We start from the raw sequence: 15,821 nt of genomic DNA on the forward strand, positions 1-15,821 counted from the left end.
GCCCCTGCATGCTCTCCCTCTCTAAAATAAATAAATAAATAATTTTTTAAAAGATTTTATTTATTTATTTGACAGAGAGAGACACAGCGAGAGAGGGAACACAAGCAGGGGAAGTGGGAGAGAGAGAAACCGGCTTCCCGCGGAGAAAGGAACCCAATGCGGGGCTCGATCCCAGGAGCCTGGGATCATGACCTGAGCTGAAGGCAGATGCTTAATGACCGAGCCACCCAGGCACCCCAATAAATAAATCTTTTTTTAAAAGACCTAAATACATGGAAAGACAACAAATATTCATGGATCAGATGAGTTAAGATTGTTAATTTGGCATTGCCACGCAAAGTGATCTACAGACTCAATGCAATCCCTATCAGAATAACAATGATGAAGTCCCAATAGTTCATTTTTGCTTTTGTTTCCCTTGCCTTTGGAGACATGTCTAGCAAGAAGGTGCTGCAATCAAAGAGGTTGCTGCCTGTGTTCTCCTCTAGCATTTTGATGGATTCCTGTCTCACATTTAGGTCTTTCAGCCATTTTGAGTTTATCTTCATACATGGTGTAAGGAAATGGTCCAGTTTCATTCTTCTGCATGTGGCTGTCCAGTTTTCCCAACACCATTTGTTGAAGAGACTGCCTTTTTTCCACTGGATATTCTTTCCTGCTTTGTCAAAGATTAGTTGACCATAAAGTTGAGGGTCCATGTCTGGGTTCTCTATTCGGTTCCATTGATCTATGTGTCTGTTTTTGTGCCAGTACCATACTGTCTTGATGATTACAGCTTTATAATACAGCTCGAAGTCCAGAATTGTGATGCCTCAAGCTTTGGTTTTCTTTTTCAACATTCCTTTAGCTATTCGGGGTCTTTTCTGGTTCCATTATTTGTTCCAGCTCTGTGAGAAATATTGATGGTATTTTGATAGGGATTGCATTGAATGTGTTGGGTAGCATAGACATTTTAACAATATTTGTTCTTCCAATCCATAAGCATGGAATGTTTTTCCATTTCTTTGTGTCTTCCTCAATTTCTTTCACGAGTGTTCTATAGTTTTCAGAGTACAGATCATTTACCTCTTTGGTTAGGTTTATTCCTAGGTATCTTATGGTTTTTGGTGCAATTGTGAATGGGATCAATTCCTTAATTTCTTTTTCTTCTGTTTCATTACTGGTGTTAGAAATGCAACTGATTTCTGTGCACTGATTTATCCTGCCACTTTGATGAATTCCTTTATCAGTTCTAGAAATTTTTTGCTCGAGTATTTTGGGTTCTCTACATAGAGTATCATGTCATCTGTGAAGAGTGAAAGTTTGACTTCTTTGATGACTTGGATGCCTATTATTTCTTTTTGTTGTCTGATTGTTGAGGCTAGGACTTCCAGTACCAGGTTGAAAACAGTGGTGAAAGTGGACATCCCTGTCATGCTCCTGACCTCAGAGGAAAAGTTCTCAGTTTTTCCCCATTTAGGATGATACTTGCTGTGAGTTTTTTGTATATGGCTCTTATGATATTGAGGTATGTTCCCTCTATCCCTACATGGAAGAGAGTTTTTATCAAGAAAGGATGCTGTATTTTGTCAAATGCTTTTCCTGCATCTATTGAGAGGATCAGACGGTTCTTGTCCTTTTTTTATTAATGTGGTGTATCACATTGGTTGATTTGTGGATGTTGAACCACCTTGCAACCCAGGAATAAATCCCATTTGGTCATGGTGAATAATCCTTTTAATGTACTGTTGGATCTGGGGCGCCTGGTTGGCTCAGTCATTAAGCGTCTGCCTTCAGCTCAGGTCATGATGCCAGGGTCCTGGGATCGAGCATCTCATCAGGCTCCCTGCTTGGTGGGGAGCCTGCTTCTCCCTCCCCCACTCCCCCTGCTTGTGTTCCTTCTCTTGCTGTGTCTCTCTCTGTCAAATAAATAAATAAAATCTTTAAAAAAATGTACTGTTGGATCCAATTGGCTGGTATCTTGGTGAGAATGTCGGCATCCATGTTCATCAGGGATATTGGTCTGTCACAGTCCTTTTTAGCAGGCCTTTCCCTGGTTTTGGAACTTCATCCACAGCAAAGGAAACAGTCAACAAAACTGAAGCCAACCTACAGAATGGAAGATGACATTTTCAAATCTCTTATCAGATAAAGGCTTAGCATCCAAAATCTATAAAGAACTTATCAAACTCAACACCCAAAAAAAGAACAACAACAACAACAAAATCCAGTCAAGAAATGGGCAGAAGACATGAACAGACATTTCTCCAAAGAAGACATACAAATGGCCAAGAAACACATGAAAAAATGCTCAACATCACTCAGCATCAGGGAAATACAAACTAAAACCACAGTGAGATACCACCTCACACCAGTCAGAATGGCTAAAATTAACAACACAAGAAAACAGGTGAGGATGCGGAGAAAGAGGAACACTCTTACACTGTTGGTGGGAATGAAGCTGGTGCAGCCACTCTGGAAAACAGTATGGAGTTTCCTTAAAAAGTAGAGCTACCCTACAACCCAGCAATTGCACTACTGGGTATTTATCCAAAGGATACAAACATAATGATTCAAAGGGACACATTCACCCCAATGTTTATAGCAGCATTATCAACAATAGCCAAACTATGGAAAGAGCTCAGATATCCGTAGACTGATGAATGGATAAAGAAGACATGGTGTGTGTGTGTGTGTGTGTGTGTGTGTGTGTGCGCGTGTGTGCGTGCGTGCGCACAATGGAATATTACTCAGCCATCAAAAAGAATGAAATCTTGCCATTTGCAATGATGTGGATGAAACTAGAGGGTATTACACTAAGTGAAATGAGTCAGCCAGAGAAAGAAAAATACCATATGATTTTACTCATATGTGGAATTTAAGAAACAAGACAGATGAACATAGGGGAAAGTAAAGGAAAATAAGGAAAAATAGATGAGGAAAAATAAAATAAGATGAAAATAAAGAGGGAGACAAACCATAAGAGACTCTTAACTCTAGGAAACAAACTGAGGGTTGCTGGAGGGGTGGGGGGTAGAGGGATGGGGTAACTGGGTGATGGACATTAAGGAGGGCACTTGATGTGATGAGCACTGGGTGTTATATACAACTGATGAATCGCTCAATTCTACCCCTGAAATTAATAATACAGTATACATGAACTAAACTGAATTTAAATAAAGAATTTTTTAAAAGAATAACAATGACTTTTTCCCTTTTCTTGCAAAATTGAGAAAAGTGATTCTCAAATCAATATGGATTAGCAATGGGCCCAGAATAATGAAAACAATCTTGAAAAAGAACAAAATTGTAGGACTCACACCTCTTGATTTCAAAACTTACTACAAAGCTATAGTAATCAAAAGAGTGTGGTACTGGCAATAAGGACAGACATACAGATCAATGGAATAGATTCAGGAATCAAGAAATAAGCCCATATCTATGATCAACTACTTTTTGACAAAAGTACCAAGACCATTAAATAGGGAAAGAATAGTCTCTCCAACAAATGGGCTGTCACAACTGGACATCCATCTGCAGAAGAATGAGGCTGGAACTCTACCTCATACCATATACCAAAATTAACTCAAAATGGATCAACAATGAAACTATATTAGTTAAAACTATAAAACTCATTAAAGAAAATATAGGATCAAATCTTTATAACCTTGGATTTGGGAAAGGATTCTTAGATATGACATCAAGAGCAACAAAAGGAAGAATAGATGAATTAGAGTTCATAAAAATTTAAAACTTTTGTGCATCAGAGAATAGTATTGAGAAATTGAAATGATAACTCACAAAATGGGATAAAATATTTGCAAATCTTATGTCCAATAAGGGTCTAGTATCCAGAATATATTTTTTAAAAAAACTCTTACATCTCAACAACTAAAAGACAAACAATCTAACTGAAAAATGGGCAAAGGACTTGAATAAACATTTCTCCAGAGAAGACACACAAATGGCCAACAGGAACATGAAAAGATGCTCAGTGCCATTAGTCATAAGGGAAATGCAAATCAAAACCATGAGATACCACTTCACACCCACTACAATGCCTATAATTTTTTTAATGGAACAAATGTTGGTGAGAATATATAGAAATTGAAATCCTTGTACACTGCTGGTGGGAATGTAAAATGGTGCAGCCTCTCTGAAAAACTGTGGCAATTCCTCAAAAAGTTAAACATAGAATTATTATATGACCCAGAAATGCCATTCACAGGTATATATCCAAGAGAACTGAAAACCAATATGCAAACAAACACTTACACATGAATGTTCATAGCAGTACTACTCACAGTAGCCAAAAAGTAGAAACAACCCTAATGTCCATCAACAGATGAATGGAGAGATAAAATGTGGTAAATACTTGCAATGGAATATTATCCAGTCATAAAAAGGAAAGAAGTACTGGTCCATGCTACAACATGGATGAACCTTGAAAACACAGCTAAAGGAAAGAAGCCAGACATAAAACACTACATACTGTATAATTCCATTTATATGAAATATCTAGGATAGATAGCTCACAGACAGAACGCAAATTGGTGACTGCCAGTGCTGGAGAGGGAAGAATGAAGAATGGCGCACAGAGCTTCCTCTTGGGGTGATGAGAACATGCTGAAGCCAGACAGAGACAACAGTGGCCCAACATCACTAAATCCCGCTGGACTACATACTCTCACTAGTTCATGTTATGTTGTATTAATTTCACCTTAGATTTAAAAAAAAAAAGAAAATGAAAAAAATGCCAAAAAGGAAATCTTAAAACATTTCCATTAATATATAGATGCATATTATTCTGACCTCAGAGTAGTCAAGAATTTCCTTTAAAACAATGTGAATCATAAAAGAAAATTTTTAAATTTCTGAAAATCTGTTAAAATTAAGACCTTTAAGGGGTACCTGGGTGGCCCAGTTGGCTAAGCGTCTAACTCTTGATATTGGTTCAGGTCATGATCTCAGGGTCTTGAGATCAAGCCCAGTGTCAGGTTCTGCACTGGGTGTGGAGCCTGCTTAAGATTCTCTCTCCCTGAAAGGGGAACCCTCCTACACTGTTGGTGGGAATGCAAGCTGGTGCAACCCCTCTGGAAAACAGTATGGAGGTTCCTCAAACAGTTGAAATTAGAGCTACCGTTCGATCCAGCAATTGCACTACTGGGTATTTACCACAAAGATACAAATGTAGGGACCCGAAGGGGTACATGTACCCCAATGTTTATAGCAGCAATGTCCACAATAGCCAAATTGTGGAAAGAGCCAAGATGCCCATCGACAGATGAATGGATAAAGAAGATGTGGTATATATACACAATGGAATATTATGCAGCCATCAAAAGGAATGAGATCTTGCCATTTGCAACGACGTGGATGGAACTGGAGGGTGTTATGCTGAGTGAAATAAGTCAATCAGAGAAAGACATGTATCACATGACCTCACTGATATGAGGAATTCTTAATCTCAGGAAACAAACTGAGTGTTACTGGAGTGGTTGGGGGTGGGAGGGATGGGATGGCTGGGTGATAGACATTGGGGAGGGTATGTGCTACGGTGAGCGCTGTGAATTGTGCAAGACTGTTGAATCACAGATCTGTACTTCTGAAACAAATAATGCAACATATTTTAAGTAAAAAGGAAAAGAAGAAGATAACAGGAGAGGAAGAAAAGGGGAGTATGTCAGAGGGGGAGACGAACCATGAGAGATGATGGACTCTGAAAAACAAACTGAGGGTTCTAGAGGGTAGGGGGGTGGGGGGATGGGTTAGCCTGGGGATGGGTATTGAGGAGGGCACGTTTTGCATGGTGCACTGGGTGTTATGAACAAACAATGAATCATGGAACACTGCATCAAAAACTAATGATGTAATATATGGTGATTAACATAACAATAAAAAAATTTAAAAAAAAAGAAAAAAAAAAAAAAGATTCTCTCTCCCTCTCCCTCTGCCCCTCCTCTCCATGCTCTCTCTCTTCTGTCTCTCCCCCGACCAAAACAAAAACAAAAAACAAAAAAAAAACCTCTAACACCTGACCAAAGAAGATATACAGATGGAAAATAAGCATATGAAATGAAAAGGTGGTCAAAAAATATGTTACTAGAAAATTGCAAATTAAAGCAATGAGATACTACTACATGCCTATAAGAATGGCTAAAATTCAAAAACCTGACAAAGCAAAATGCTAGCAAGGATGCAGAGCAACATTGCTAGTAGAAGAGCAAAATGATAAAGCCACTTTGGAGGATAGTTTGGCAAATTCTTATACAGCTAAACATACTCTTGTCATATGACCCAACAATCACACTCTTAGGTATTTACCCAACTGATTTGAACACTTATGCCCACATAAAAAAAAGTGCACATGAATGTCAATAGCAGCTTTATCCATAATCACTCAAAACTAGAAGCAACCAATATGTCCTTTAATAGGTGAATGGATGAAGTCTGAAAAGTCTACATACTGTATGATTCCAATTATATGACATTCTGAAAAGTCAAAACTATGGAGACAACAGTAAAATGATCAGTTCAAGGGAAAGGAAAGTGTTTAGTAGGTAAAGCTCAGAGGACTTTTAGGGAAGGGAAACTACTCTGTATGATAGTGTAATGTTGGATACATGATACTTGTTGAAACCCATTGAGATTTACCACACAAGAAGTGAATTTTAATGTATGCAAATTTTTGAAAAGTCACTTAGGACATTCAGGGATCCGGGATGGAATGCAGAAGGTGGCAAACAATCCAACTGTAGAGGTGGGGTGTAAAGGTGCTGATCTAAATAACCTTGGAAATGAGTGGACTCTGTAAGACCAATAGCAATAGAAACTACACAAGCATCACACCCCAGCTGACAAAGCATTTTCCTGACAGAGTACAAGTTACAATCCTGTTGCCACTATGCATGTACACTGGAATTGAAGAGTTAAGTAAGCAGATGTTGGATTTACAGACCAGCAAGGGCAGGAGGCTGGAATGACACACATGGTGGTGGATTAGAGGTGGAGATGTCAGTAAGATCTTGTGTTCCACTTAATATGGGTACAGATGGCTACATACATAAGTGTTTATAGATGGTGCACAGGCACAGATTAATATTCACATATATACCTCTTTACTCTGTCAGCTCGGAGGGCCTAGAAGTGACAATACCCAGGAGCAATAAGCATACCTAGTGAGTGCCCAGGTGTTCATTTCTAATATTATTGTCTAATAAAAAGCACCAGGTCTCCTTGGAGAAATGACTGAATCTACACCTGGGGAAAGAAATAAGCAGGATGAGCCTGGAACACCGCATAGTGCCAGAAATTTAGTAAGTGTTCAAAGAGAAAAAAAACACAATGGTGGGGTACATCAAAGGGGCCCAGGAAACAACTGAGTGTTCTCACTGGCCAAAGCTGGGACAGCAAAAAATTAACACAGTAGTACTGGAATATAACCCAAAGTATGAAATAGATATCCATGAATCTGTACCAATACAAACAATTGGATAAATAAATGGAAAGAATAGAGAAATGTCCCATGAGGAAGAATTCCAAATAATTTGTGTACATGTTCCTCTCTCAAGGAGGGAGAACACGACTTCCCACCCCTTCGATATGGGCTGTGCACGGCAACCTCCTTCCAAAGAGGGCAGTATGGAAGGGAGGTGGGTAACTTGACAGTGGAGAAACCTGACACATGGCCTCAGCCAGGTGACCAACCATGACCATCCGTGCAGATAGCATGTGCCCTTAATGTGATGTGCTGAACATGGCACGTCATGTCTGTGGTCTTCCTCTGAAGACCAATCACCCCAGTCTAATCATGTGGAAAACATCAGACAAATCCCAATTGAGGGACATTGTACAAAACAGATGACCAGAACTCTTCAAAACTGTCATGTTCATAAAAAACAAAAATTAAAATAAAGTTTGAGAAACTCATAGCCAAGAGGAGCCTAAGGAGATATGACAACTGAATGTAATGTGGGATCCTCTATTGGATAGAAAAGGGACATTGGATAAAAACTAAGGAAAACTAAGGAAACTAAGGAAATCCAAGTAAAAAGGAGGGCACTTGTTGTGATGAGCACTGGGTGTTGTATGTAAGTGATGAATCACTGGATTCTACTCCTGAAACCAATACTGCAAGATATGTCAACTAACTAGAATTTAAATAAAAATTTTAAAAATTAAAATAAAAACAGGAAATGGAAATGAATACCTACAAAAAAAGGAAATCCAAATAAAGTACAAATTTTAATTGATAAGAACATATCAATATTGGCTCATTAATTCAAGAAATGTACCTTACTAATGTAAGTTATTAGCACTAGAGGAAACTGGTTATGGGGTGTATGGGAACTGTCTGTAATACCTTTGCAACTTTTCCATAAATCTAAAACTGTTCTAAAGTAATTTTGAAAACTGTTCACCAGGGGAGCCTAGGTGGCTCAGTCGGTTAAGCGGCTGCCTTTGGCTCAGGTCATGACCCCAGGGTCCTGGGATCGAGCACCACATCGGGCTCTTTGTTCACCGGGGAGCCTGCTTCTCCCCTGCCTCCTGCACCCCCTGCTTGTGCTCACTCTCTCCCTCTCTCCCCCTCTCTCTCTGTGTCAAATAAATTAAAAAATCTTAAAAAAAAAAAAACTGTTCATCAAAAGACATCCTAAAGGAACTGAAAAAGAGATGCTCTAAGCTGGAGAAAGATATTTGCAAAACATGTTAAAACTTACAAACCACTCATGAAAGGAATCAAAGAGTACATAAATAAATAGAGAAATATACCATGTTCATGGATTGGAGAATATTGTAAAGATGCTAATACTCCCAACCTAACCTATAGATTCAATAAAATTCTGACAGAATTTTTATAGAAAACAATAAGCTGAATCTAAAATTCAGGGAAGAGAAAAGGAGCTAAAAGAGCCAAAGCTATTAAGAAGAAAGAACAGAGTCAGAAAAGCCACACTACCTCTACCCGGTTGCGAGGCCCACAAAGCTGTAGTAATCAAGACAGTGTGGATCTGGGGAAAGATAGAGATATAGAAGTGGAATGGACTAGAGAATCCGGAAATGAGACCCACACATGACTGATTTTCACAAAGATGAAAGGTAATCCAATTTTCAACAAACAGTGCCAGAAAAATCAGCTATCCATATGCAAAAAAATGAACTTCGCTCTGTATCTCATACTCAAAATGGACCAGTGACCTAAGGAGAAAACCTCAGACATATGGAGAAAATGTTCATGAGGCAAAAATTTCTTCAATACAACATTAAAAGCACAATCCATAAAAGAAAAAAAATATATATATAAACCGGATTTCATCAACTGAAGAACTTCTGATCTTCAAGAGACTATTGGTAGAGTCAAAATACAAGCCATGATTTGGGGGGGAATGAAACAAATCAAATACTTGATAGAATATCTGTGCTCAGAATTTAAAATTCTCAAACTTCAAAGGCAAAGAAACTATCAACTCAATAAACAAATGGGTGTAAGACTTGAATGGGCATTTCACCAAAGAATGGGTACTAAGCACACAAACAGACAGTCACATCATTAGTCAATAGGAAAATGCTAATAAAAACCATCAGGAGGGGCGCCCAGCTGATTCAGTCAGTAGAGTGTGCGATTCTTGATCTCTAGATTGCGAGTTCGAGCCCCACGCTGGGCGTAGACATTACTTAAAAATAAAATCTTTTTTAAAAACCCAACAACACAAGGAGATACCACTACAAACTATTTAGATAACAGTTTTCCAAACTCAATACCAAGTGCAAAGTGGTATAGCCACTTCGGACAACAGCTCCTTACAAAGTTAAACGTACACTTCTATTATAACCCGCACTTACATTTACACAAGAAACGTATAAGCAAATGTTTATAGTGACTTAATTCATAATCAGCAAAAACTGGAAACAACCTAAATGTGCCTCAGCTGGGGAATGGATAATCTGTGGATTTTCCATACAGTGGAATACTACAGACAATAAAACAAACAGAGCCAATCGATGCAACAGCATGGCTGAGTCACAAAGGTAGGACACTAAGTAAGGGAAGCCAGACTCAAAATAGGACACTCCTCTGATACTATTTATATAACGTTCTGGAAAAGTCAAAATTATAGGAACAGAAAACAGATCTGCCAGGCACTGGGGATGGAGAGGTTTACTTACAAAGGGACAGCATAGAGGAAATTTTGGAGGATGGAACCCTTCTATATTTTTACTGTGGTGGTGGTTACACAATTATATACATTTGCCAAAATTTGCAGAACTACACACTAAAAAGAGTAGATTCTGCTGTATTATACCTTAATTAAAAGCATGTGAAAATATTTAAGAACACCTGCTCATCAAAAGACATCTTAAAGAAAATGAAAAATAAGTTAAAAACTGAGAGAAGATATTACAACACATAGGAGACTATTAATTTTGAGAATGTATAAAGATGTTTCCAGCTGCAAACAAAATGAGCTTGTATCAGTCTAGCCCTCCACCATAAACAATGACAAAATTAAATAAAGTATACAATATGATTATAATTATATATAATACTATAATTACATAAATACTATGTCTTTAACAGCTGTTTTCGGATGTCGGACAAGAGGCAGGGCAGGACCTCCAGAGAGGGCAGGTAAAGGGACGGGAGTTCTAGATGTCATGCATGGTTTGGGGGCCAAAGGGAGGAGACACACACTGGAGCTCAGGGGCACTGAGGCAGATGTAAGTGCAGGGGTTGACAACTTTGACTCCCACTTCTAGCCAAGATGGAATATACAGAAATTATATTTACTGCCCCACCTGAAAGGAAACAGACGAAATATGGGGGCGGGGGAGGAAGTGGTTTTCAAGATCCTGAACGTGAGGCAATGAAAGATGGTGACCCCGAGGGATGGAAAGCAAAGGGAAGGGGTTTCAACTTTCCTGGCTTGTTGCCTTGGGGGTTTTCAAGCCACCAGACAGGGAGGGGGCCAGGCAGAAGCAGCCAGAGTCCACTGAGTTGAGGAGATGGGGAAGATTATTATACAGGTGTCAAATAAATGCAGCCCAGCGGCCAAGAAGAGAAAGAATCCTAGGGACCGGAAAAGGCAAGACCCAAAGGGCAACATAGAGGAGGACACCCTCCCTTCCTGAATATAAGGGAGACGAAACGATATTGCATCTGTAATTAAAATACCTGAAGCGGCGGGAACTCCAGAGAGTGGTCCCTCGGAGAGGGGAGTACAGGGTGCAGGAAGAAAGGAGCTGAGCGTCTGCGTCTTGCACCAGGAGTAGGGTTACAAGCGGTTATACATATTACTTTATTACTAAATGAGTAGAGGGCATGCGTGGAAAAGAAAGAAACTGAACTTCAGGGGAAGAGCCTTGAGGCTGGAGGCCGGTCTGAGGGCGGGCCTCACCCGGGCCTGGGCGCCTGGAGGGCAGGAGACGTGCAAAGACCTCTTTGTCACCGCGGAGAAAGCGGGAAGGCCTTACACCTTCCCTCCAGGGACCCTGCAGCGCTTCCCCACAAATTGTTCAGAGAGTCCCGCCCAGGTGAGAATTCGCAGAGTCCTCCAGACCCAGAGCAGAAGACCAGGGGCGGGGGGGCAAGGCCACTATGAGCCGGATAAAAACCACCTGGGTCCAGAGGCAGCCGGGAGCGGGTGAGATGTGGCGTGCTTTCCCACAGGCCCTCAGAGGCCTTCGGAGCCCCGGCGGAGGCCCCGCATCTGCTGCGGGGGAACGTGGTTCTTGAGGCAAGGGGCCTCGGGAAGGCTGGGCGGACCGCGCCTTCAGGGAGGGTCTCCAACCCCCGCCGCCAGACTGGACGGCACAGACCGCAGGGCAGGAGATCCTGGAGCAGCGCTCGGGGCCCTGATACCTCGGCCTCCCGGTGCCCTCAGCCTGGGGGTCCAAGCGGGTCCCACCGACCGACGCCCCACCCCCTGTCCTGCAGACACTTCACCAAGAATTTGGGGTCCTCATCCCTCCGCACCCCGGCCTGTGCCCCCCGCCAGCTCAGAGCAGCCCGCGCAGCCCACCCTCCGTCAGCCCGCTCCCCGCAGGGCTGAGGGTCGCGGGGGCGGCTCCATGAGCGCGGTTCCCTCTCGGGGTGAGCAGGAGTGGCCGCCCCCTCGGCCCGGGGCCCGGAGGACCATCCGTCGGGCACTCTTGTCCGTGGGGACAGCTCGAACCCTGGTCAGCTCCCCCAGATTCCCAGGGCGGAGCAGGGGAGGGTCCTGAGGCTCCTCCTCCCCCGAAAGGGGCAGGAAAGCCCGGAGGAGCCTCTGGGCTGCCAGCGGGGACCTCTGCCCTCGCTGACCCTCTCCCTGAGATCTGCCCATCCAGACACCTAACTCCAGGGGTGTCCTACCAAAGTACCAAACTGCGCGGCCCCTTAGCCGCTCTGAGTGGACCGCTCTGCCCATCCCCCAACCAGCCATTTTGCTGCTCAGAAAACACAAGATGAAGACCTCAGGCTGGCTCAGGCATGGTTTACTTGGAGACATCAAAGCTGGGGATGAGCCTCCTCCCTTCTGCAAATCCCCTGGCCGCTTTGCTCAGCCCTAGAGACCTCACTGGCCATCAGATAGAAGTGTTGTCCTTCCCCAGGCATGAGCAACATGAAGGAGCGTTCTGGGAGGAGACCTGGATGAGACCAGGAAAGTGCCCAGGGACACAGCCCGAAAAGGCACACCAGACAGAATGGGTCTTCTCTCTTGCTGTGTGTTGCGCACACCTAGGTGTGTGTGTGGAAGTCTATATGCACCTGGGGAGGAGATGAGGGGGATGCACACCCAGGAGTGTGTAAAAAGTGCACACCTGGTGTGTGTGTGTGTGTGTGTGTGTGTGTGCGCACCTGGAAGGATGGGTGTGTGTGTATGTGTGCACGTATGTGTGCACACACACCTGGCCCTGTACCTGTGTGTTGGGGCGGGAAGAGCCTACACCTGAGGGCTTCTATATGAAATCGGGAGAAAGAGTATCTGTACCCAATGCCCCTTTGCTGGGTGCTGGCTCTGGGTAACTATGTGTTAGACTGAGGGTGGGGGGTGACAGGTCAGTAGGGCAGCACCTGAGAGACCCTTCTCAGCCCTCAGCGGACAATCACACCTGCCTCTTTCTGGGGTTCCAGGGTGCTCAGAAGTGACCTTCCCACCAGGGAGGGCCATGAGCAACTCCACTGAGATCCTGGTAACAGAATTCATCTTGCTGGGCTTCCCAGAACTGTGCCACCTTCGGGAGCTGCTTTTCGGGTTATTCTTCATCATCTACCTGGTGACCATCCTGGAGATCCTGGTCATCATGGTGACTATCCGAGCCAGCCGTCAACTGCGCTCGCCCGTGTACTTCTTCCTGGCCAACCTACCCATGTTGGGGACCCTCCGCACCTCGGTGACCAACCCCAAGCTGCTGGCTGGGCTCCTGGCGTGGGCCAGGACCACCTCCTTCTCGGGATGCCTCACCCAGCTGTTTCTCTTCCCCTCGCTCGGCTCCTCCGAGTGCTTCCTCCTGGCAACCATGGCCTGTGACCGGTACCTGGCCATCTGTTGCCTGCTGCACTACCGAGCCACCATGAACTGGAAGCTCTGCCTGTACCTGGCCCTCAGCGCCTGGCTGGGCAGCTTCCTGGCCTCTTTGGTGTCCACGGCTCTCATCTCCCGCCTCAGGTTCTGTGGCCCCAGTGTCCTCAACCACTTCTGTGACATCTCACCCCTGCTCCGACACCTCGAGGTTTTGGACTCCGTTGCAGCCCTGGCTGTGCTCGCAACCTCCCTGCTGGTGACCATGGTCTCCTACGCACACATCCTGGCCATGGTGCTGAGGATCCCGGGATGGGCGGCCGCCAGAAAGCCTTCTCCACCTGCGCCTCCCACCTGGTGGTGATTGCCACCTTTTACACCACCACCATTTTCATGTACGCCCGGCCTCAGGCCGCCAGCTCCTTTGACCTCAACAAGGTGGTGTCCGTGGTCTACTCAGTTGTGACGGCACTGCCCAATCCCAGCATTTACTGCCTGCAGAATCGTGACATCAGGGAGGCTCTGACCAAACTCCTCCGAGCCCCGGGTCCCTCCTGAGCGCCAGCTGCAGGAGGGAGAGTCCAAACGCCCCTCCTCTCATCTGCTCACAGCCTCCGGCCTGCCACCAGGCTCTTTCCCTCTGCGCCAGAGCTGCCAGGAACACAGGATGCCCACGAGAGCATCTGAACAAGCAGGGGAAATGCCGGAGCTTCCTGCCACTTCTCCCAGGAAGCGTGAGCACCTGAGCAGGGGACCGCTCCCCAGCAGGGCCCTCAGCCAGGAAGAGCGCAGACCCCGGCTCACAGGAAGACCCCTCTTCACTGTCACTCCCTTCACCACCTGGGACATGGCCAGTTTCCAGGGTGGCCAGCCCTGCTTCCTGCCCTGCTGGCCCCCACCTGCCCTGTCCCTAAGCCCACCGGGATGGCCTCCATTGCCTAAGCGCCCAGCGCCTTAGAGCAGGCTCTGCAACCAACCTCAGCTGGCTGGACAGTGGACCAAGTGACCTGGCAAGGCCCAACGGTGCCGTAGGCCACACACTTGCCACCTTTTCTTAGAAACAAGAATGTCATTTGACTTAAAACTTGACGGGTCTAGTGAGTAGATGGCATACCCATACCTGGTTTTTCTGCCTCTTCTTTGTTCTCTGGCACTTAGGGGCAGAAATTGGGTTGACCCAGCACTTTCCTTCTTATTGGGCTATTGTCCCTGTTCAGGGTGAGTGCTTCTTACTTGATCCCATTGCTTCCCATACTCCAGTCCTTCCCCTGCCGTGGCCCCGGGTGTCATGTGTTTGGAGAGTACACATGTATCTGCAGACGTGTCGCGTTGCTTGGCATGTGAGAGTTTTAAATTCATGGAAATGATTTGGTGCTGTAAATATTCTTATTGTGTTGCTTTATTATTTTGAGGTTCTGAAATTTAGAACTGTGTTGTCATCTTGCTAAATTTAACCTTTTATCATTAAGAAGTGTTACTCTTTGTCTCCAGTAATGCTTTTTGCCTTCCTCTGTCAGGCTGCAAGTCGACTCGGTCTGATGAGTAGAGCTGTGTTAGCCTCCTTTCCCTTCTGGCTGCTCGTGTGACACGTTTTTTATCTGTGCCTCTTGGCTTCTGGCCACCCGGCTGTCATCAGCTCTGCAAACCACACTTCTGTGTTGGCAGCTGCTCCTTACGTCTGTGAAGTCGGCTTATTTTTACTCCTTTTAGGTAATTGGGTTTCCCCCACTTCTGGAAGCTTTCAGGATCTTCTAACAAGATGTTTGGAGTTTGGTTGCCAGGGCATGGTTTTCTTTGTATTTATCATGCTTGCAGTTTGTGATGTTTCTATAATTGTGCTTTGCCTCATCGGTTTTTGAAAATGGTCAGCACTGTGCCCCTAAACACTGCCTCTGCCTCATTCTTCCGCTGCTCTCCTTTTGGTTCCCCACCTCCCTGTGGGGCCCGTGTGGGGTCCGTGTGGGCCCGTGTGGGGTCCGTGTGGGGTCCGTGTAGGGTCCGTGTGGGGCGCGTGTGGGGTCCCTGTGGGGTCCGTGTGGGGTCCCTGTGGGGTCCGTGTGGGGTCCGTGTGGGGCCCGTGTGGGGCCCGTGTGGGGTCCGTGTGGGGTCCGTGTGGGGTCCCTGTGGGGTCCCTGTGGGGCCCGTGTGGGGTCCGTGTGGGGTCCCTGTGGGGTCCCTGTGGGGCCCGTGTGGGGTCCCTGTGGGGTCCCTGTGGGGCCCGTGTGGGGTCCGTGTGGGGTCCGTGTGGGGTCCGTGTGGGGCCCGTGTGGAGTCCCTGTGGGACGTGTGTGGAGTCCCTGTGGGGCCCGTGTGGGGTCCGTGTGGGGTCCGTGTGGGGTC

At 45.1% G+C, this 15,821-nt stretch overlaps 1 pseudogene; it reads left to right on the top strand.

Annotated features, from left to right (window-relative positions):
* Positions 1-13,128: 13,128 nt before the first annotated feature.
* Positions 13,129-14,039, top strand: LOC112830292 (olfactory receptor 6B9-like; annotated as a pseudogene).
* The last annotated feature ends 1,782 nt before the right edge of the window (positions 14,040-15,821 follow it).

The sequence above is a fragment of the Callorhinus ursinus genome, unplaced genomic scaffold (genome assembly GCF_003265705.2).
Source record: "Callorhinus ursinus isolate GAN/ISIS: 27379988/994484 unplaced genomic scaffold, GSC_fseal_2.0 scaffold58, whole genome shotgun sequence".
In the NCBI taxonomy this organism is placed as follows: Eukaryota; Metazoa; Chordata; class Mammalia; order Carnivora; family Otariidae; genus Callorhinus; species Callorhinus ursinus.